Source organism: Athalia rosae, chromosome 1 (genome assembly GCF_917208135.1).
Source record: "Athalia rosae chromosome 1, iyAthRosa1.1, whole genome shotgun sequence".
Classification (NCBI taxonomy): domain Eukaryota; kingdom Metazoa; phylum Arthropoda; class Insecta; order Hymenoptera; family Athaliidae; genus Athalia; species Athalia rosae.
Window position 1 is genome coordinate 18,040,289 of NC_064026.1, and position 23,144 is coordinate 18,063,432.

Below are 23,144 nucleotides of genomic sequence, written 5' to 3' on the forward strand. Positions count from 1 at the left end.
CAAAAGATTTTTAAAGTCTGATAAAGTCGCGGATCACTCGTTGAATTGAGAAATCTTCGGAGTCCGACGCGGTCGCGCATCACTTGTTGGATCAAAAACTTTTCAAAGTCCGACGCAGTCGCGCATCACTCGTTGGATCGGAAAATTTTCAAAGTATGAAGCAGTCACGCGTCACTCGTTAGATAGATAAATTTTCAAAGTCCGATAAAGTCGTGCATCACTCGTTGAATCGAAAAATTTTCAAAGTCTTAGAAAGTCGCGCATCACTCTTCGGAACGAAAAATTCTCCAAGTTCGAAGCAGTCGGGCATCACTTGTTAGATCAAGAAATCTTCGGAGTCCGACGCGGTCGCGCATCACTTGTTGGATCAACAACTTTTCAAAGTCCGACGCAGTCGCGCATCACTCGTTGGATCGGAAAATTCCCAAAGTATGAAGCAGTCGCGCGTCACTCGTTGGATTATTAAATTTTCATAGTCCGATAGAGTCGCGCATCACTCGTTGGATCAAAAAATTTCCAAAGTCGGACGCAGTCACGCATCACTCGTTGGATCGAAAAATTTTCGAAGTCCGGAAAGGTCGCGCATCACTCGTTGGATCAAAAAATTTCGAAAGTCCGATGCAGTCGCGCATCACTCGTTGGATCAGGAAATTTTTGAAGTCCGACGCAGTCGCGCATCACTCGTTGGTTCGAAAAATTTCCAGGGTCCGGAGGTCGCGCATCACTCAATGGATCGAACGATTTCTAAAGTCCGGAAGATTTGCACATCACTGGTTGGATCGGAAAAATTTTCAAAGTCCGAAAAAGTTGCGCATCGCTCCTTAAATCGAAGAATCTTCGAAGTCCGGAAAGGTCGCGCATCACTCGTTGGATCAAAAAATTTTGAAAGTCCGACGCAGTCGCGCATCACTCGTTGGATCAGGAAATTCTCAAAGTCCGACGCAGTCGCGCATCACTCGTTGGTTCGAAAAATTTCCAGGGTCCGGAGGTCGCGCATCACTCAATGGATCGAACGATTTCTAAAGTCCGAAAGATTTGCACATCACTGGTTGGATCGAAAAAATTTTCAAAGTCCGAAAGAGTCGCGCATCGCTCGTTAAATCGAAGAATTTTCAAAATCCGGGAGGGTCGCGCATTACTCGTTAGATCAAAAGATTTTTGAAGTCCGAGAGAGTCGCGCATCACTCGTTGGATCGGAAAATTTTCAAAGTCCGGCGGAGCCGCGCATCACTCGTTGGATGAAAAATCTTTTGAAGTCTGACGCAGTCGCGCATCACTCGTTAGATCGAAGAATTTTGAGAGTCCAACGCAGTCGCGCATCACTCGTTGGATCAAAAAATTTTCAAAGTCCGACGCAGTCGCGCATCACTCCTTGGATCGGAAAATTTTCAAAGTCCGATGAAGTCGCGCATCACTCGTTAGATCTAAAAATTTTGAACGTTCGGAAGAGTCGCGCATTACTCCTTGAATCGAGAAATCTTTGAAGTCCGACGCGGTCGCGCCTCACTCGTTGGATTGAAAAATTTTCGAAGTCCGACGCAGTCGCGCATCTCCCGTTGAATCGGTAAATTTTCAAAATATGAAGCAGTCGCGCATTACTCGTTGGATTAAAAAACTTTCAAAGTCCGATAGAGTCGCGCATCACTCGTTGGTTCGGAAAATCTTTGAAGTCCGACGCAGTCGCGCATCACTGTTCGGATCGGAAAATTTTCAAAGTCCGAAGCAATCGCGCATCACTCGTTACATATAGAGATTTTAGAAGTCCGATGGAATCGCGCATCAATCGTTGAATCGAAAGATCTTCGAAGTCCGAAGGGGTCGCGCATCACTCGTTGGATTGGAAAATCTGTGAAGTCCGACGCAGTCGCGCATCACTTGTTGGATCGGAAAATTTTCAAAGTCCGACGCAGTCGCGCATCACTCGTTGGATCGCAAAATTTTCAAAGTATGAAGCAGTTACGCGTCACTCGTTAGATTGATAAATTTTCAAAGTCCGATAAAGTCGTGCATCACTCGTTGAATCGAAAAATTTTCAAAGTCTTAGAAAGTCGCGCATCACTCTTCGGAACGAAAAATTCTCCAAGTTCGAAGCAGTCGGGCATCACTTGTTAGATCAAGAAATCTTCGGAGTCCGACGCGGTCGCGCATCACTTGTTGGATCAACAACTTTTCAAAGTCCGACGCAGTCGCGCATCACTCGTTGGATCGGAAAATTCCCAAAGTATGAAGCAGTCGCGCGTCACTCGTTGGATTAATAAATTTTCATAGTCCGATAGAGTCGCGCATCACTCGTTGGATCAAAAAATTTCGAAAGTCCGATGCAGTCGCGCATCACTCGTTGGATCAGGAAATTTTTGAAGTCCGACGCAGTCGCGCATCACTCGTTGGTTCGAAAAATTTCCAGGGTCCGGAGGTCGCGCATCACTCAATGGATCGAACGATTTCTAAAGTCCGAAAGATTTGCACATCACTGGTTGGATCGAAATAATTTTCAAAGTCCGAAAGAGTCGCGCATCACTCGTTGGATCAAAAAATTTCCGAAGTCCGGAAAGGTCGCGCATCACTCGTTGGATCAAAAAATTTTAAAAGTCCGACGCAGTCGCGCATCACTCGTTGGATCAGAAAATTTTTAAAGTCCGACGCATTCGTGCATCGCTCGTCGGTTCGAAAAATTTCCAAGGTCCGGAGGTCGCGCATAACTTAATGGATCGAACGATTTCTAAAGTCCGAAAGATTTGCACATCACTGGTTGGATCGAAAAAATTTTCAAAGTCCGAAAGAGTCGCGCATCGCTCGTTAAATCGAAGAATTTTCAAAGTCTGGGAGGGTCGCGCATTACTCGTTGGAACAAAAGATTTTCGAAGTCCGATAGAGTCGCGCATCGCTCGTTAAATCATAGAATTTTCAAAGTCCGACGGAGTCGCGCATCACTCGTTGGATTGGAAAATTTTTAGAGTCCGGCGGAGCCGCGCATCACTCGTTAGATCAAAAGATTTTCGAAGTCTGATAAAGTCGCGAATCACTCGTTAAATCATGAAATCTTCGGAGTCCGACGCGGTCGCGCATCACTCGTTGCATCAAAAACTTTTCAAAGTCCGACGCAGTCGCGCATCACTCCTTGGATCGGAAAATTTTCAAAGTCTGGAGCAGTCGCGCATCACTCGTTGGATCAAAAAATTTTCAAAGTCTGATAAAGTCGCGCATCACTCGTTGGATCGGAAAATTTTCGAAGTCCGAATGAGTCGCGCATCACTCGTTGGATCGGAAAATCTTCAAAGACCGAAAGAGACGCAAATCACTCGTGAGATCAAAAAATTTTCGGAATCCGGAAGGGTCGCGCATCACTCGTTGGATCTAAAAATTTTAACCTTCCGAAAGAGTCGCGCATTACTCGTTGGATCGAGAAATTTCCGAAGTCCGACGCGGTCGCGCCTCACTTGTTGAATCAAAAATTTTTTAAAGTCCGAAAGAGTCGCGCATCACTCGTTGGATCGAAAAATTTCCGAAGTCCGGAAAGGTCGCGCATCACTCGTTGGATCAAAAAATTTCGAAAGTCCGACGCAGTCGCGCATCACTCGTTGGATCGGAAAATTCCCAAAGTATGAAGCAGTCGCGCGTCACTCGTTGGATTAATAAATTTTCATAGTCCGATAGAGTCGCGCATCACTCGTTGGATCAAAAAATTTCCAAAGTCGGACGCAGTCACGCATCACTCGTTGGATCGAAAAATTTTCGAAGTCCGGAAAGGTCGCGCATCACTCGTTGGATCAAAAAATTTCGAAAGTCCGATGCAGTCGCGCATCACTCGTTGGATCAGGAAATTTTTGAAGTCCGACGCAGTCGCGCATCACTCGTTGGTTCGAAAAATTTCCAGGGTCCGGAGGTCGCGCATCACTCAATGGATCGAACGATTTCTAAAGTCCGAAAGATTTGCACATCACTGGTTGGATCGAAATAATTTTCAAAGTCCGAAAGAGTCGCGCATCGCTCGTTAAATTGAAGAATTTTCAAAATCTGGGAGGGTCGCGCATTACTCGTTAGATCAGAAGATTTTTGAAGTCCGAGAGAGTCGCGCATCACTCGTTGGATCGGAAAATTTTCAAAGTCCGGCGGAGCCGCGCATCACTCGTTGGATGAAAAATCTTTTGAAGTCTGACGCAGTCGCGCATCACTCGTTAGATCGAAGAATTTTGAGAGTCCAACGCAGTCGCGCATCACTCGTTGGATCAAAAAATTTTCAAAGTCCGACGCAGTCGCGCATCACTCGTTGGATCGGAAAATTTTGAAAGTCCGGCGGAGCCGCGCATCACTCGTTGGATGAAAAATCTTTTGAAGTCTGACGCGGTCGCGCATCACTCGTTAGATCAAAGAATTTTGAGAGTCCAACGCAGTCGCGCATCACTCGTTGGATCAAAAAATTTTCAAAGTCCGACGCAGTCGCGCATCACTCCTTGGATCGGAAAATTTTCAAAGTCCGGAGCAGGCGCGCATCACTCGTTGGATCGAAAAATTTTCGAAGTCCGATGAAGTCGCGCATCACTCGTTAGATCTAAAAAGTTTGAACGTTCGAAAGAGTCGCGCATTACTTCTTGAATCGAGAAATCTTTGAAGTCCGACGCGGTCGCGCCTCGACCGTTGGATTGAAAAATTTTCGAAGTCCGGAAAGGTCGCGCATCACTCGTTGGATCAAAAAATTTTGAGAGTCCGACGCAGTCGCGCATCACTCGTTGGACCAGGAAATTTTTGAAAACCGACGCATTCGTGCATCGCTCGTCGGTTCGAAAAATTTCCAAGGTCCGGAGGTCGCGCATCACTCAATGGATCGAACGATTTCTAAAGTCCGGAAGATTTGCACATCACTGGTTGGATCGGAAAAATTTTCAAAGTCCGAAAAAGTTGCGCATCGCTCGTTAAATCGAAGAATCTTCGAAGTCTGGGAGGGTCGCGCATTACTCGTTGGATCAAAAGATTTTCAAAGTCCGACAGAGTCGCGCATCGCTCGTTAAATCATAGAATTTTCAAAGTCCGACGGAGTCGCGCATCACTCGTTGGATCGGAAAATTTTCAGAGTCCGGCGGAGCCGCGCATCACTCGTTAGATCAAAAGATTTTCGAAGTCTGATAAAGTCGCGAATCACTCGTTAAATCATGAAATTTTCGGAGTCCGACTCGGTCGCGCATCACTCGTTGCATCAAAAACTTTTCAAAGTCCGACGCAGTCGCGCATCACTCCTTTGATCGGAAAATTTTCAAAGTCCGGAGCAGTCGCGCATCACTCGTTGGATCGAAAAATTTTCAAAGTCTGATAAAGTCGCGCATCACTCGTTGGATCGGAAAATTTTCGAAGTCCGAAAGAGACGCAAATCACTCGTGAGATCAAGAAATTTTCGGAATCCGGAAGGGTCGCGCATCACTCGTTGGATCTAAAAATTTTAAGCGTCCGAAAGAGTCGCGCATTACTCGTTAAATCGAGAAATTTCCGAAGTCCGACGCGGTCGCGCCTCACTCGTTGAATCAAAAATTTTTCGAAGTCCGGAAGAGTCGCGTATCACTCGTTGGATCGAAAAATTTCCGAAGTCCGGAAAGGTCGCGCATCACTCGTTGGATCAAAAAATTTCGAAAGTCCGATGCAGTCGCGCATCACTCGTTGGATCAGGAAATTTTTGAAGTCCGACGCAGTCGCGCATCACTCGTTGGTTCGAAAAATTTCCAGGGTCCGGAGGTCGCGCATCACTCAATGGATCGAACGATTTCTAAAGTCCGAAAGATTTGCACATCACTGGTTGGATCGAAAAAATTTTCAAAGTCCGAAAGAGTCGCGCATCGCTCGTTAAATCGAAGAATTTTCGAAATCCGGGAGGGTCGCGCATTACTCGTTAGATCAAAAGATTTTTGAAGTCCGAGAGAGTCGCGCATCACTCGTTGGATCGGAAAATTTTCAAAGTCTGGCGGAGCCGCGCATCACTCGTTGGATGAAAAATCTTTTGAAGTCTGACGCAGTCGCGCATCACTCGTTAGATCGAAGAATTTTCAGAGTCCAACGCAGTCGCGCATCACTCGTTGGATCAAAAAATTTTCAAAGTCCGACGCAGTCGCGCATCACTCCTTTGATCGGAAAATTTTCAAAGTCCGATGAAGTCGCGCATCACTCGTTAGATCTAAAAATTTTGAACGTTCGAAAGAGTCGCGCATTACTCCTTGAATCGAGAAATCTTTGAAGTCCGACGCGGTCGCGCCTCACTCGTTGGATTGAAAAATTTTCGAAGTCCGACGCAGTCGCGCATCTCCCGTTGAATCGGTAAATTTTCAAAATATGAAGCAGTCGCGCATTACTCGTTGGATAGAAAAACTTTCAAAGTCCGATAGAGTCGCGCATCACTCGTTGGTTCGGAAAATCTTTGAAGTCCGACGCAGTCGCGCATCACTGTTCGAATCGGAAAATTTTCAAAGTCCGAAGCAGTCGCGCATCACTCGTTACATATAGAGATTTTAGAAGTCCGATGGAATCGCGCATCAATCGTTGAATCGAAAGATCTTCAAAGTCCGAAAGGGTCGCGCATCACTTGTTGGATTGGAAGATCTTTGAAGTCCGACGCAGTCGCGCATCACTTGTTGGATCGGAAAATTTTCGAAGTCCGGAGCAGTTGCGCATCACTCGTTAAATCAAAAGATTTTTAAAGTCTGATAAAGTCGCGGATCACTCGTTGAATTGAGAAATCTTCGGAGTCCGACGCGGTCGCGCATCACTCGTTGGATCAAAAACTTTTCAAAGTCCGACGCAGTCGCGCATCACTCGTTGGATCGGAAAATTTTCAAAGTATGAAGCAGTCACGCGTCACTCGTTAGATTGATAAATTTCCAAAGTCCGATAAAGTCGTGCATCACTCGTTGAATCGAGAAATTTTCGAAGTCCGATGAAGTCGCGCATCACTCGTTAGATCTAAAAAGTTTGAACGTTCGAAAGAGTCGCGCATTACTTCTTGAATCGAGAAATCTTCGAAGTCCGACGCGGTCGCGCCTCACCCGTTGGATTGAAAAATTTTTGAAGTCCGGAAAGGTCGCGCATCACTCGTTGGATCAAAAAATTTTGAGAGTCCGACGCAGTCGCGCATCACTCGTTGGACCAGGAAATTTTTGAAAACCGACGCATTCGTGCATCGCTCGTCGGTTCGAAAAATTTCCAAGGTCCGGAGGTCGTGCATCACTCAATGGATCGAACGATTTCTAAAGTCCGGAAGATTTGCACATCACTGGTTGGATCGGAAAAATTTTCAAAGTCCGAAAAAGTTGCGCATCGCTCGTTAAATCGAAGAATTTTCGAAGTCTGGGAGGGTCGCGCATTACTCGTTGGATCAAAAGATTTTCAAAGTCCGACAGAGTCGCGCATCGCTCGTTAAATCATAGAATTTTCAAAGTCCGACGGAGTCGCGCATCACTCGTTGGATCGGAAAATCTTCAAAGTCCGAAAGAGACGCAAATCACTCGTGAGATCAAAAAATTTTCGGAATCCGGAAGGGTCGCGCATCACTCGTAGGATCTAAAAATTTCAAACGTCCGAAAGAGTCGCGCATTACTCGTTGAATCGAGAAATTTCCGAAGTCCGACGCGGTCGCGCCTCACTTGTTGAATCAAAAATTTTTCGAAGTCCGAAAGAGTCGCGCATCACTCGTTGGATCGAAAAATTTCCGAAGTCCGGAAAGGTCACGCATCACTCGTTGGATCAAAAAATTTCGAAAGTCCGACGCAGTCGCGCATCACTCGTTGGATCAGGAAATTTTTGAAGTCCGACGCAGTCGCGCATCACTCGTTGGTTCGAAAAATTTCCAAGGTCCGGAGGTCGCGCATCACTCAATGGATCGAACGATTTCTGATGTCCGAAAGATTTGCACATCACTGGTTGGATCGAAAAAATTTTCACAGTCCGAAGGAGTCGCGCATCGCTCGTTAAATCAAAGAATTTTCAAAATCCGGGAGGGTCGCGCATTACTCGTTGGATCAAAAGATTTTTGAAGTCGAAGAGAGTGTCGCGCATCACTCGTTGGATCGGAAAATTTTCAAAGTCCGGCGGAGCCGCGCATCACTCGTTGGATGAAAAATCTTTTGAAGGCTGACGCGGTCGCGCATCACTCGTTAGATCAAAGAATTTTGAGAGTCCAACGCAGTCGCGCATCACTCGTTGGATCAAAAAATTTTCAAAGTCCGACGCAGTCGCGCATCACTCCTTGGATCGGAAAATTTTCAAAGTCCGGAGCAGGCGCGCATCACTCGTTGGATCGAAAAATTTTCGAAGTCCGATGAAGTCGCGCATCACTCGTTAGATCTAAAAAGTTTGAACGTTCGAAAGAGTCGCGCATTAGTTCTTGAATCGAGAAATCTTTGAAGTCCGACGCGGTCGCGCCTTGACCGTTGGATTGAAAAATTTTCGAAGTCCGGAAAGGTCGCGCATCACTCGTTGGATCAAAAAATTTTGAGAGTCCGACGCAGTCGCGCATCACTCGTTGGACCAGGAAATTTTTGAAAACCGACGCATTCGTGCATCGCTCGTCGGTTCGAAAAATTTCCAAGGTCCGGAGGTCGCGCATCACTCAATGGATCGAACGATTTCTAAAGTCCGGAAGATTTGCACATCACTGGTTGGATCGGAAAAATTTTCAAAGTCCGAAAAAGTTGCGCATCGCTCGTTAAATCGAAGAATCTTCGAAGTCCGGAAAGGTCGCGCATCACTCGTTGGATCAAAAAATTTTGAAAGTCCGACGCAGTCGCGCATCACTCGTTGGATCAGGAAATTCTCAAAGTCCGACGCATTCGTGCATCGCTCGTCGGTTCGAAAAATTTCCAAGGTCCGGAGGTCGCGCATCACTTAATGGATCGAACGATTCCTAAAGTCTGAAAGAGTCGCGCATCGCTCGTTAAATCGAAGAATTTTCAAAGTCTGGGAGGGTCGCGCATTACTCGTTGGATCAAAAGATTTTCAATGTCCGATAGAGTCGCGCATCGCTCGTTAAATCATAGAATTTTCGAAGTCCGACGGAGTCGCGCATCACTCGTTGGATCGGAGAATTTTCAGAGTCCGGCGGAGCCGCGCATCACTCGTTAGATCAAAAGATTTTCGAAGTCTGATAAAGTCGCGAATCACTCGTTGAATCATGAAATCTTCGGAGTCCGACGCGGTCGCGCATCACTCGTTGCATCAAAAACTTTTCAAAGTCCGACGCAGTCGCGCATCACTCCTTGGATCGGAAAATTTTCAAAGTCCGGAGCAGTCGCGCATCACTCGTTGGATCGAAAAATTTTCGAAGTCCGAATGAGTCGCGCATCACTCGTTGGATCGGAAAATCTTCAAAGTCCGAAAGAGACGCAAATCACTCGTGAGATCAAAAAATTTTCGAAATCCGGAAGGGTCGCGCATCACTCGTAGGATCTAAAAATTTTAAACGTCCGAAAGAGTCGCGCATTACTCGTTGAATCGAGAAATTTCCGAAGTCCGACGCGGTCGCGCCTCACTTGTTGAATCAAAAATTTTTCGAAGTCCGAAAGAGTCGCGCATCACTCGTTGGATCGAAAAATTTCCGAAGTCCGGAAAGGTCACGCATCACTCGTTAAATCAAAGAATTTTCAAAATCCGGGAGGGTCGCGCATTACTCGTTGGATCAAAAGATTTTTGAAGTCGAAGAGAGTGTCGCGCATCACTCGTTGGATCGGAAAATTTTCAAAGTCCGGCGGAGCCGCGCATCACTCGTTGGATGAAAAATCTTTTGAAGTCTGACGCGGTCGCGCATCACTCGTTAGATCGAAGAATTTTGAGAGTCCAACGCAGTCGCGCATCACTCGTTGGATCAAAAAATTTTCAAAGTCTGACGCAGTCGCGCATCACTCCTTGGATCGGAAAATTTTCAAAGTCCGGAGCAGGCGCGCATCACTCGTTGGATCGAAAAATTTTCGAAGTCCGATGAAGTCGCGCATCACTCGTTAGATCTAAAAAGTTTGAACGTTCGAAAGAGTCGCGCATTACTTCTTGAATCGAGAAATCTTCGAAGTCCGACGCGGTCGCGCCTCACCCGTTGGATTGAAAAATTTTTGAAGTCCGGAAAGGTCGCGCATCACTCGTTGGATCAAAAAATTTTGAGAGTCCGACGCAGTCGCGCATCACTCGTTGGACCAGGAAATTTTTGAAAATCGACGCATTCGTGCATCGCTCGTCGGTTCGAAAAATTTCCAAGGTCCGGAGGTCGTGCATCACTCAATGGATCGAACGATTTCTAAAGTCCGGAAGATTTGCACATCACTGGTTGGATCGGAAAAATTTTCAAAGTCCGAAAAAGTTGCGCATCGCTCGTTAAATCGAAGAATTTTCGAAGTCTGGGAGGGTCGCGCATTACTCGTTGGATCAAAAGATTTTCAAAGTCCGACAGAGTCGCGCATCGCTCGTTAAATCATAGAATTTTCAAAGTCCGACGGAGTCGCGCATCACTCGTTGGATCGGAAAATCTTCAAAGTCCGAAAGAGACGCAAATCACTCGTGAGATCAAAAAATTTTCGGAATCCGGAAGGGTCGCGCATCACTCGTAGGATCTAAAAATTTCAAACGTCCGAAAGAGTCGCGCATTACTCGTTGAATCGAGAAATTTCCGAAGTCCGACGCGGTCGCGCCTCACTTGTTGAATCAAAAATTTTTCGAAGTCCGAAAGAGTCGCGCATCACTCGTTGGATCGAAAAATTTCCGAAGTCCGGAAAGGTCACGCATCACTCGTTGGATCAAAAAATTTCGAAAGTCCGACGCAGTCGCGCATCACTCGTTGGATCAGGAAATTTTTGAAGTCCGACGCAGTCGCGCATCACTCGTTGGTTCGAAAAATTTCCAAGGTCCGGAGGTCGCGCATCACTCAATGGATCGAACGATTTCTGATGTCTGAAAGATTTGCACATCACTGGTTGGATCGAAAAAATTTTCACAGTCCGAAGGAGTCGCGCATCGCTCGTTAAATCAAAGAATTTTCAAAATCCGGGAGGGTCGCGCATTACTCGTTGGATCAAAAGATTTTTGAAGTCGAAGAGAGTGTCGCGCATCACTCGTTGGATCGGAAAATTTTCAAAGTATGAAGCAGTTACGCGTCACTCGTTAGATTGATAAATTTTCAAAGTCCGATAAAGTCGTGCATCACTCGTTGAATCGAAAAATTTTCAAAGTCTTAGAAAGTCGCGCATCACTCTTCGGAACGAAAAATTCTCCAAGTTCGAAGCAGTCGGGCATCACTTGTTAGATCAAGAAATCTTCGGAGTCCGACGCGGTCGCGCATCACTTGTTGGATCAACAACTTTTCAAAGTCCGACGCAGCCGCGCATCACTCGTTGGATGAAAAATCTTTTGAAGTCCAACGCAGTCGCGCATCACTCGTTGGATCAAAAAATTTTCAAAGTCCGACGCAGTCGCGCATCACTCCTTGGATCGGAAAATTTTCAAAGTCCGGAGCAGGCGCGCATCACTCGTTGGATCGAAAAATTTTCGAAGTCCGATGAAGTCGCGCATCACTCGTTAGATCTAAAAAGTTTGAACGTTCGAAAGAGTCGCGCATTAGTTCTTGAATCGAGAAATCTTTGAAGTCCGACGCGGTCGCGCCTTGACCGTTGGATTGAAAAATTTTCGAAGTCCGGAAAGGTCGCGCATCACTCGTTGGATCAAAAAATTTTGAGAGTCCGACGCAGTCGCGCATTACTCGTTGGACCAGGAAATTTTTGAAAACCGACGCATTCGTGCATCGCTCGTCGGTTCGAAAAATTTCCAAGGTCCGGAGGTCGCGCATCACTCAATGGATCGAACGATTTCTAAAGTCCGGAAGATTTGCACATCACTGGTTGGATCGGAAAAATTTTCAAAGTCCGAAAAAGTTGCGCATCGCTCGTTAAATCGAAGAATCTTCGAAGTCCGGAAAGGTCGCGCATCACTCGTTGGATCAAAAAATTTTGAAAGTCCGACGCAGTCGCGCATCACTCGTTGGATCAGGAAATTCTCAAAGTCCGACGCATTCGTGCATCGCTCGTCGGTTCGAAAAATTTCCAAGGTCCGGAGGTCGCGCATCACTTAATGGATCGAACGATTCCTAAAGTCTGAAAGAGTCGCGCATCGCTCGTTAAATCGAAGAATTTTCAAAGTCTGGGAGGGTCGCGCATCACTCGTTGGATCAAAAGATTTTCAATGTCCGATAGAGTCGCGCATCGCTCGTTAAATCATAGAATTTTCGAAGTCCGACGGAGTCGCGCATCACTCGTTGGATCGGAGAATTTTCAGAGTCCGGCGGAGCCGCGCATCACTCGTTAGATCAAAAGATTTTCGAAGTCTGATAAAGTCGCGAATCACTCGTTGAATCATGAAATCTTCGGAGTCCGACGCGGTTGCGCATCACTCGTTGCATCAAAAACTTTTCAAAGTCCGACGCAGTCGCGCATCACTCCTTGGATCGGAAAATTTTCAAAGTCCGGAGCAGTCGCGCATCACTCGTTGGATCGAAAAATTTTTGAAGTCCGAATGAGTCGCGCATCACTCGTTGGATCGGAAAATCTTCAAAGTCCGAAAGAGACGCAAATCACTCGTGAGATCAAAAAATTTTCGAAATCCGGAAGGGTCGCGCATCACTCGTAGGATCTAAAAATTTTAAACGTCCGAAAGAGTCGCGCATTACTCGTTGAATCGAGAAATTTCCGAAGTCCGACGCGGTCGCGCCTCACTTGTTGAATCAAAAATTTTTCGAAGTCCGAAAGAGTCGCGCATCACTCGTTGGATCGAAAAATTTCCGAAGTCCGGAAAGGTCACGCATCACTCGTTAAATCAAAGAATTTTCAAAATCCGGGAGGGTCGCGCATTACTCGTTGGATCAAAAGATTTTTGAAGTCGAAGAGAGTGTCGCGCATCACTCGTTGGATCGGAAAATTTTCAAAGTCCGGCGGAGCCGCGCATCACTCGTTGGATGAAAAATCTTTTGAAGTCTGACGTGGTCGCGCATCACTCGTTAGATCGAAGAATTTTGAGAGTCCAACGCAGTCGCGCATCACTCGTTGGATCAAAAAATTTTCAAAGTCTGACGCAGTCGCGCATCACTCCTTGGATCGGAAAATTTTCAAAGTCCGGAGCAGGCGCGCATCACTCGTTGGATCGAAAAATTTTCGAAGTCCGATGAAGTCGCGCATCACTCGTTAGATCTAAAAAGTTTGAACGTTCGAAAGAGTCGCGCATTACTTCTTGAATCGAGAAATCTTCGAAGTCCGACGCGTTCGCGCCTCACCCGTTGGATTGAAAAATTTTTGAAGTCCGGAAAGGTCGCGCATCACTCGTTGGATCAAAAAATTTTGAGAGTCCGACGCAGTCGCGCATCACTCGTTGGACCAGGAAATTTTTGAAAACCGACGCATTCGTGCATCGCTCGTCGGTTCGAAAAATTTCCAAGGTCCGGAGGTCGTGCATCACTCAATGGATCGAACGATTTCTAAAGTCCGGAAGATTTGCACATCACTGGTTGGATCGGAAAAATTTTCAAAGTCCGAAAAAGTTGCGCATCGCTCGTTAAATCGAAGAATTTTCGAAGTCTGGGAGGGTCGCGCATTACTCGTTGGATCAAAAGATTTTCAAAGTCCGACAGAGTCGCGCATCGCTCGTTAAATCATAGAATTTTCAAAGTCCGACGGAGTCGCGCATCACTCGTTGGATCGGAAAATCTTCAAAGTCCGAAAGAGACGCAAATCACTCGTGAGATCAAAAAATTTTCGGAATCCGGAAGGGTCGCGCATCACTCGTAGGATCTAAAAATTTCAAACGTCCGAAAGAGTCGCGCATTACTCGTTGAATCGAGAAATTTCCGAAGTCCGACGCGGTCGCGCCTCACTTGTTGAATCAAAAATTTTTCGAAGTCCGAAAGAGTCGCGCATCACTCGTTGGATCGAAAAATTTCCGAAGTCCGGAAAGGTCACGCATCACTCGTTGGATCAAAAAATTTCGAAAGTCCGACGCAGTCGCGCATCACTCGTTGGATCAGGAAATTTTTGAAGTCCGACGCAGTCGCGCATCACTCGTTGGTTCGAAAAATTTCCAAGGTCCGGAGGTCGCGCATCACTCAATGGATCGAACGATTTCTGATGTCCGAAAGATTTGCACATCACTGGTTGGATCGAAAAAATTTTCACAGTCCGAAGGAGTCGCGCATCGCTCGTTAAATCAAAGAATTTTCAAAATCCGGGAGGGTCGCGCATTACTCGTTGGATCAAAAGATTTTTGAAGTCGAAGAGAGTGTCGCGCATCACTCGTTGAATCGAAAAATTTTCAAAGTCTGAGAAAGTCGCGCATCACTCTTCGGAACGAAAAATTCTCCAAGTTCGAAGAAGTCGGGCATCACTTGTTAGATCAAGAAATCTTCGGAGTCCGACGCGGTCGCGCATCACTTGTTGGATCAACAACTTTTTAAAGTCCGACGCAGTCGCGCATCACTCGTTGGATCGGAAAATTCCCAAAGTATGGAGCAGTCGCGCGTCACTCGTTGGAATAATAGATTTTCAAAGTCCGATAAAGTCGCGCATCACTCGTTGGATCAAAAAATTTTCAAAGTCGGACGCAGTCACGCATCACTCGTTGGATCGAAAAATTTCTTGAGTCCGGAGCAGTCGCGCATCACTCGTTGGATCACAAAATTTTCAAAGTCCGAAAAAGTCGCGCCTCACTCGTTGGATCGAAAAATTTCCAAAGTCCGAAAGAGTCGCGCATCACTCGTCGGATGTAAAAATTCTCGAAGTCCGAAAGAGACGCGCATCACTCGTTAGATCAAAAAATTTTGGGAGTCCGGAAGGGTCGCGCATCACTCGTTGGATCTAAAAATTTTAAACGTCCAAAAGAGTCGCGCATTACTCGTTGAATCAAGAAATTTCCGAAGTCCGACGCGGTCGCGCCTCACTCGTTGGATCGAAAAATTTCCGAAGTCCGGAAAGGTCGCGCATCACTCGTTGGATCAAAAAATTTCGAAAGTCCGATGCAGTCGCGCATCACTCGTTGGATCAGGAAATTTTTGAAGTCCGACGCAGTCGCGCATCACTCGTTGGTTCGAAAAATTTCCAGGGTCCGGAGGTCGCGCATCACTCAATGGATCGAACGATTTCTAAAGTCCGAAAGATTTGCACATCACTGGTTGGATCAAAAAAATTTTCAAAGTCCGAAAGAGTCGCGCATCGCTCGTTAAATCGAAGAATTTTCAAAATCCGGGAGGGTCGCGCATTACTCGTTAGATCAAAAGATTTTTGAAGTCCGAGAGAGTCGCGCATCACTCGTTGGATCGGAAAATTTTCAAAGTCTGGCGGAGCCGCGCATCACTCGTTGGATGAAAAATCTTTTGAAGTCTGACGCAGTCGCGCATCACTCGTTAGATCGAAGAATTTTCAGAGTCCAACGCAGTCGCGCATCACTCGTTGGATCAAAAAATTTTCAAAGTCCGACGCAGTCGCGCATCACTCCTTGGATCGGAAAATTTTCAAAGTCCGATGAAGTCGCGCATCACTCGTTAGATCTAAAAATTTTGAACGTTCGAAAGAGTCGCGCATTACTCCTTGAATCGAGAAATCTTTGAAGTCCGACGCGGTCGCGCCTCACTCGTTGGATTGAAAAATTTACGAAGTCCGAAGCAGTCGCGCATCTCCCGTTGAATCGGTAAATTTTCAAAATATGAAGCAGTCGCGCATTACTCGTTGGATAGAAAAACTTTCAAAGTCCGATAGAGTCGCGCATCACTCGTTGGTTCGGAAAATCTTTGAAGTCCGACGCAGTCGCGCATCACTGTTCGAATCGGAAAATTTTCAAAGTCCGAAGCAGTCGCGCATCACTCGTTACATATAGAGATTTTAGAAGTCCGATGGAATCGCGCATCAATCGTTAAATCGAAAGATCTTCAAAGTCCGAAAGGGTCGCGCATCACTTGTTGGATTGGAAGATCTTTGAAGTCCGACGCAGTCGCGCATCACTTGTTGGATCGGAAAATTTTCGATGTCCGGAGCAGTTGCGCATCACTCGTTAAATCAAAAGATTTTTAAAGTCTGATAAAGTCGCGGATCACTCGTTGAATTGAGAAATCTTCGGAGTCCGACGCGGTCGCGCATCACTCGTTGGATCAAAAACTTTTCAAAGTCCGACGCAGTCGCGCATCACTCGTTGGATCGGAAAATTTTCAAAGTATGAAGCAGTCACGCGTCACTCGTTAGATTAATAAATTTCCAAAGTCCGATAAAGTCGTGCATCACTCGTTGAATCGAAAAATTTTCGAAGTCTTAGAAAGTCGCGCATCACTCTTCGGAACGAAAAATTCTCCAAGTTCGAAGCAGTCGGGCATCACTTGTTAGATCAAGAAATCTTCGGAGTCCGACGCGGTCGCGCATCACTTGTTGGATCAACAACTTTTCAAAGTCCGACGCAGTCGCGCATCACTCGTTGGATCGGAAAATTCCCAAAGTATGAAGCAGTCGCGCGTCACTCGTTGGATTAATAAATTTTCATAGTCCGATAGAGTCGCGCATCACTCGTTGGATCAAAAAATTTCCAAAGTCGGACGCAGTCACGCATCACTCGTTGGATCAAAAAATTTTCGAAGTCCGGAAAGGTCGCGCATCACTCGTTGGATCAAAAAATTTCGAAAGTCCGATGCAGTCGCGCATCACTCGTTGGATCAGGAAATTTTTGAAGTCCGACGCAGTCGCGCATCACTCGTTGGTTCGAAAAATTTCCAGGGTCCGGAGGTCGCGCATCACTCAATGGATCGAACGATTTCTGAAGTCCGAAAGATTTGCACATCACTGGTTGGATCGGAAAAATTTTCAAAGTCCGAAAGAGTCGCGCATCGCTCGTTAAATCGAAGAATTTTCAAAATTCGGGAGGGTCGCGCATTACTCGTTAGATCAAAAGATTTTTGAAGTCCGAGAGAGTCGCGCATCACTCGTTGGATCGGAAAATTTTCAAAGTCCGGCGGAGCCGCGCATTACTCGTTGGATGAAAAATCTTTTGAAGTCTGACGCAGTCGCGCATCACTCGTTAGATCGAAGAATTTTGAGAGTCCAACGCAGTCGCGCATCACTCGTTGGATCAAAAAATTTTCAAAGTCCGACGCAGTCGCGCATCACTCCTTGGATCGGAAAATTTTCAAAGTCCGATGAAGTCGCGCATCACTCGTTAGATCTAAAAATTTTGAACGTTCGAAAGAGTCGCGCATTACTCCTTGAATCGAGAAATCTTTGAAGTCCGACGCGGTCGCGCCTCACTCGTTGGATTGAAAAATTTTCGAAGTCCGACGCAGTCGCGCATCTCCCGTTGAATCGGTAAATTTTCAAAATATGAAGCAGTCGCGCATTACTCGTTGGATTAAAAAACTTTCAAAGTCCGATAGAGTCGCGCATCACTCGTTGGTTCGGAAAATCTTTGAAGTCCGACGCAGTCGCGCATCACTGTTCGGATCGGAAAATTTTCAAAGTCCGAAGCAATCGCGCATCACTCGTTAGATTGGAAGATTTTCAAAGTCCGATGAAGTCGCGAATCACTCGTTGAATCGAAAAGTCTTCGGAGTCCGACGCGGTCGCGCATCACTCGTTGGATCAAAAACTTTTCAAAGTCCGACGCAGTCGCGCATCACTCGTTGGATCGGAAAATTTTCGAAGTATGAAGCAGTCACGCGTCACTCGTTGGATTGATAAATTTTCAAAGTCCGATGAAGTCGTGCATCACTCGTTGAATCGGAAAATTTTGAAAGTCTGAGAAAGTCGCGCATCACTCTTCGGAACGAAAAATTCTCCAAGTTCGAAGAAGTCGGGCATCACTTGTTAGATCAAGAAATCTTCGGAGTCCGACGCGGTCGCGCATCACTTGTTGGATCAACAACTTTTTGAAGTCCGACGCAGTCGCGCATCACTCGTTGGATCGGAAAATTCCCAAAGTATGAAGCAGTCGCGCGTCACTCGTTGGATTAATAAATTTTCGAAGTCCGATAAAGTCGCGCATCACTCGTTGGATCAAAAAATTTTCAAAGTCGGACGCAGTCACGCATCACTCGTTGGATCGAAAAATTTCTTGAGTCCGGAGCAGTCGCGCATCACTCGTTGGATCGGAAAATTTTCAAAGTATGAAGCAGTCACGCGTCACTCGTTGGATTGATAAATTTTCGAAGTCCGATAAAGTCGTGCATCACTCGTTGAATCGAAAAATTTTCAAAGTCTGAGAAAGTCGCGCATCACTCTTCGGAACGAAAAATTCTCCAAGTTCGAAGAAGTCGGGCATCACTTGTTAGATCAAGAAATCTTCGGAGTCCGACGCGGTCGCGCATCACTTGTTGGATCAACAACTTTTTAAAGTCCGACGCAGTCGCGCATCACTCGTTGGATCGGAAAATTCCCAAAGTATGGAGCAGTCGCGCGTCACTCGTTGGAATAATAGATTTTCAAAGTCCGATAAAGTCGCGCATCACTCGTTGGATCAAAAAATTTTCAAAGTCGGACGCAGTCACGCATCACTCGTTGGATCGAAAAATTTCTTGAGTCCGGAGCAGTCGCGCATCACTCGTTGGATCACAAAATTTTCAAAGTCCGAAAAAGTCGCGCCTCACTCGTTGGATCGAAAAATTTCCAAAGTCCGAAAGAGTCGCGCATCACTCGTCGGATGTAAAAATTCTCGAAGTCCGAAAGAGACGCGCATCACTCGTTAGATCAAAAAATTTTGGGAGTCCGGAAGGGTCGCGCATCACTCGTTGGATCTAAAAATTTTAAACGTCCAAAAGAGTCGCGCATTACTCGTTGAATCAAGAAATTTCCGAAGTCCGACGCGGTCGCGCCTCACTCGTTGGATCAAAAAATTTTCGAAGTCCGAAAGAGTCGCGCATCACTCGTTGGATCAAAAAATTTCCGGAGTCCGGAAAGGTCGCGCATCACTCGTTGGATCAAAAAATTTTGAAAGTCCGACGCAGTCGCGCATCACTCGTCGAATCAGGAAATTTTTAAAGTCCGACGCATTCGTGCATCGCTCGTCGGTTCGAAAAATTTCCAAGGTCCGGAGGTCGCGCATCACTTAATGGATCGAACGATTTCTGAAGTCCGAAAGATTTGCACATCACTGGTTGGATCGAAAAAATTTCAAACGTCCGAAAGAGTCGCGCATCGCTCGTTAAATCGAAGAATTTCCAAAGTCCGGAAGGGTCGCGCATCACTCGTTGGATCTAAAAATTTTAAACGTCCAAAAGAGTCGCACATTACTCGTTGAATCAAGAAATTTCCGAAGTCCGACGCGGTCGCGCCTCACTCGTTGGATCAAAAAATTTTCGAAGTCCGAAAGAGTCGCGCATCACTCGTTGGATCAAAAAATTTCCGAATTTCGGAAAGGTCGCGCATCACTCGTTGGATCAAAAAATTTTGAAAGTCCGACGCAGTCGCGCATCACTCGTTGGATCAGGAAATTCTTAAAGTCCGACGCATTCGTGCATCGCTCGTCGGTTCGAAAAATTTCCAAGGTCCGGAGGTCGCGCATCACTTAATGGATCGAACGATTTCTAAAGTCCGAAAGAGTCGCGCATCACTCGTTGGATCGGAAAATTCTCGGAATCCGAAAGATTCGGGCATCACTCGTTGGATCAAGAAAATTTTCAAAGTCTAAATGGGTCGCGCATCACTCGTTGGATCGAAGGATTCCCAAAGTCCGTGAAGGTCGCGCATCACTCGTTGAATCCAAAAAATTTTAAAGTTCGAAAAAGTCGCGAATTACTCGTTGGATCGAAAATTCTCGAAGTCCGATAGAGTCGCTTATCAATCGTTGAATCGAGAGATTTTCGAAGTCCGACGCAGTCGCGCATCACTCGTTGGATCGGAAAATTCGTGGAGTCTGGAGGTCGCGCTTGACTTAATAGATCGAAAAATTTCTGAAGTCCGAAAGAGTCGCGCATCACTCGTTGGTTCGGAACATTCTCGGAATCCGAAAGATTCGGGCATCACTCGTTGGATCAAGAAATTTTCAAAGTCTAAATGGGTCGCGCATCACTCGTTGGATCGAAGAATTTCCAAAGTCCGTGAAGGTCGCGCATCACTCGTTGAATCCAAAAATTTTTAAAGTTCGAAAAAGTCGCGAATCACTCGTTGGATCGAAAAATTCTCGAAGTCCGATAGAGTCGCTTATCAATCGTTGAATCGAGAGATTTTTGAAGTCCGAAGCAGTCGCGCATTACTCGTTACATTGAGAGATTTTAAAAGTCCGATAGAAACGCGCATCAATCGTTGAATCGAGAGATCTTCGAAGTCCGAAAGAGTCGCAAATCACTCGTTGGATCAAAAACTTTTCAAAGTCCGACGCAGTCGCGCATCACTCGTTGGATCGGAAAATTTTCAAAGTATGAAGCAGTCACGCGTCACTCGTTGGATTGATAAATTTTCGAAGTCCGATAAAGTCGTGCATCACTCGTTGAATCGAAAAATTTTCAAAGTCTGAGAAAGTCGCGCATCACTCTTCGGAACGAAAAATTCTCCAAGTTCGAAGAAGTCGGGCATCACTTGTTAGATCAAGAAATCTTCGGAGTCCGACGCGGTCGCGCATCACTTGTTGGATCAACAACTTTTTAAAGTCCGACGCAGTCGCGCATCACTCGTTGGATCGGAAAATTCCCAAAGTATGGAGCAGTCGCGCGTCACTCGTTGGAATAATAGATTTTCAAAGTCCGATAAAGTCGCGCATCACTCGTTGGATCAAAAAATTTTCAAAGTCGGACGCAGTCACGCATCACTCGTTGGATCGAAAAATTTCTTGAGTCCGGAGCAGTCGCGCATCACTCGTTGGATCACAAAATTTTCAAAGTCCGAAAAAGTCGCGCCTCACTCGTTGGATCGAAAAATTTCCAAAGTCCGAAAGAGTCGCGCATCACTCGTCGGATGTAAAAATTCTCGAAGTCCGAAAGAGACGCGCATCACTCGTTAGATCAAAAAATTTTGGGAGTCCGGAAGGGTCGCGCATCACTCGTTGGATCTAAAAATTTTAAACGTCCAAAAGAGTCGCGCATTACTCGTTGAATCAAGAAATTTCCGAAGTCCGACGCGGTCGCGCCTCACTCGTTGGATCAAAAAATTTTCGAAGTCCGAAAGAGTCGCGCATCACTCGTTGGATCAAAAAATTTCCGGAGTCCGGAAAGGTCGCGCATCACTCGTTGGATCAAAAAATTTTGAAAGTCCGACGCAGTCGCGCATCACTCGTCGAATCAGGAAATTTTTAAAGTCCGACGCATTCGTGCATCGCTCGTCGGTTCGAAAAATTTCCAAGGTCCGGAGGTCGCGCATCACTTAATGGATCGAACGATTTCTGAAGTCCGAAAGATTTGCACATCACTGGTTGGATCGAAAAAATTTCAAACGTCCGAAAGAGTCGCGCATCGCTCGTTAAATCGAAGAATTTCCAAAGTCCGGAAGGGTCGCGCATCACTCGTTGGATCTAAAAATTTTAAACGTCCAAAAGAGTCGCACATTACTCGTTGAATCAAGAAATTTCCGAAGTCCGACGCGGTCGCGCCTCACTCGTTGGATCAAAAAATTTTCGAAGTCCGAAAGAGTCGCGCATCACTCGTTGGATCAAAAAATTTCCGAATTTCGGAAAGGTCGCGCATCACTCGTTGGATCAAAAAATTTTGAAAGTCCGACGCAGTCGCGCATCACTCGTTGGATCAAAAAATTTTCAAAGTCTGATAAAGTCGCGCATCACTCGTTGGATTGGAAAATCTTCAAAGTCCGAAAAAGACGCAAATCACTCGTTAAATCATGAAATCTTCGGAGTCCGACGCGGTCGGGCATCACTCGTTGCATCAAAAACTTTTCAAAGTCCGACGCAGTCGCGCATCACTCCTTGGATCGGAAAATTTTCAAAGTCCGGAGCAGTCACGCATCACTCGTTGGATCAAAAAATTTTCAAAGTCTAATGAAGTCGCGCATCACTCGTTGGATGTGGAAATTCTCGAAGTCCGAAAGAGACGCGCATCACTCGTGAGTTCAAAAAATTTTCGGAGTCCGGAAGGGTCGCGCATCACTCGTCGGATCGAAAAATTCCTTAAGTCCGGAGCAGTCGCGCATCACTTGTTGGATCGAAAAATTTTCAAAGTCCGATAAAGTCGCGCATCACTCGTTGGATCGGAAAATTTTCGAAGTCCGAATGAGTCGCGCATCACTCGTTGGATCGAAAAATTTTCAAAGTCCGACGCAGTCGCGCATCACTCCTTGGATCGGAAAATTTTAAAAGTCCGGGAGGGTCGCGCATTACTCGTTAGATCAAAAGATTTCCAAAGTCTGATAGAGTCGCGCATCACTCGTTGAATCGAAAAATTTTCAAAGTCCGACGCAGTCGCGCATCACTCGTTAGATCAAAAGATTTCCAAAGTCTGATAAAGTCGCGGATCACTCGTTGAATCAAGAAATTTCCGAAGTCCGACGCGGTCGCGCCTCACTCGTTGGATCAAAAAATTTTCGAAGTCCGAAAGAGTCGCGCATCACTCGTTGGATCAAAAAATTTCCGAAGTCCGGAAAGGTCGCGCATCACTCGTTGGATCAAAAAATTTTGAAAGTCCGACGCAGTCGCGCATCACTCGTTGGATCAAAAAATTTTCAAAGTCTGATAAAGTCGCGCATCACTCGTTGGATTGGAAAATTTTCGAAGTCCGAATGAGTCGCGCATCACTCGTTGGATCGGAAAATTTTCAAAGTCCGAAAGAGACGCAAATCACTCGTTAGATCAAAAAATTTTTGGAGTCCGGAAGGGTCGCGCATCACTTGTTGGATCTAAAAATTTTAAACGTCCGAAAGAGTCGCGCATTACTCGTTGAATCGAGAAATTTCCGAAGTCCGACGCGGTCGCGCCTCACTTGTTGGATCGGAGAATTTTCAAAGTATGAAGCAGTCGCGCGTCATTTGTTGGTTTAATGAATTTTCAAAGTCCGATAAAGTCGCGCATCACTCGTCGGATCAAAAAATTTTCAAAGTCCGATGAAGTCGTGCATCACTCGTTGAATCGAAAAATTTTCAAAGTCTGAGAAAGTCGCGTATCACTCTTCGGAACGAAAAATTCTCCAAGTTCGGAGGAGTCGCGCATCACTTGTTATCTCAAGAAATCTCCGGAGTCCGACG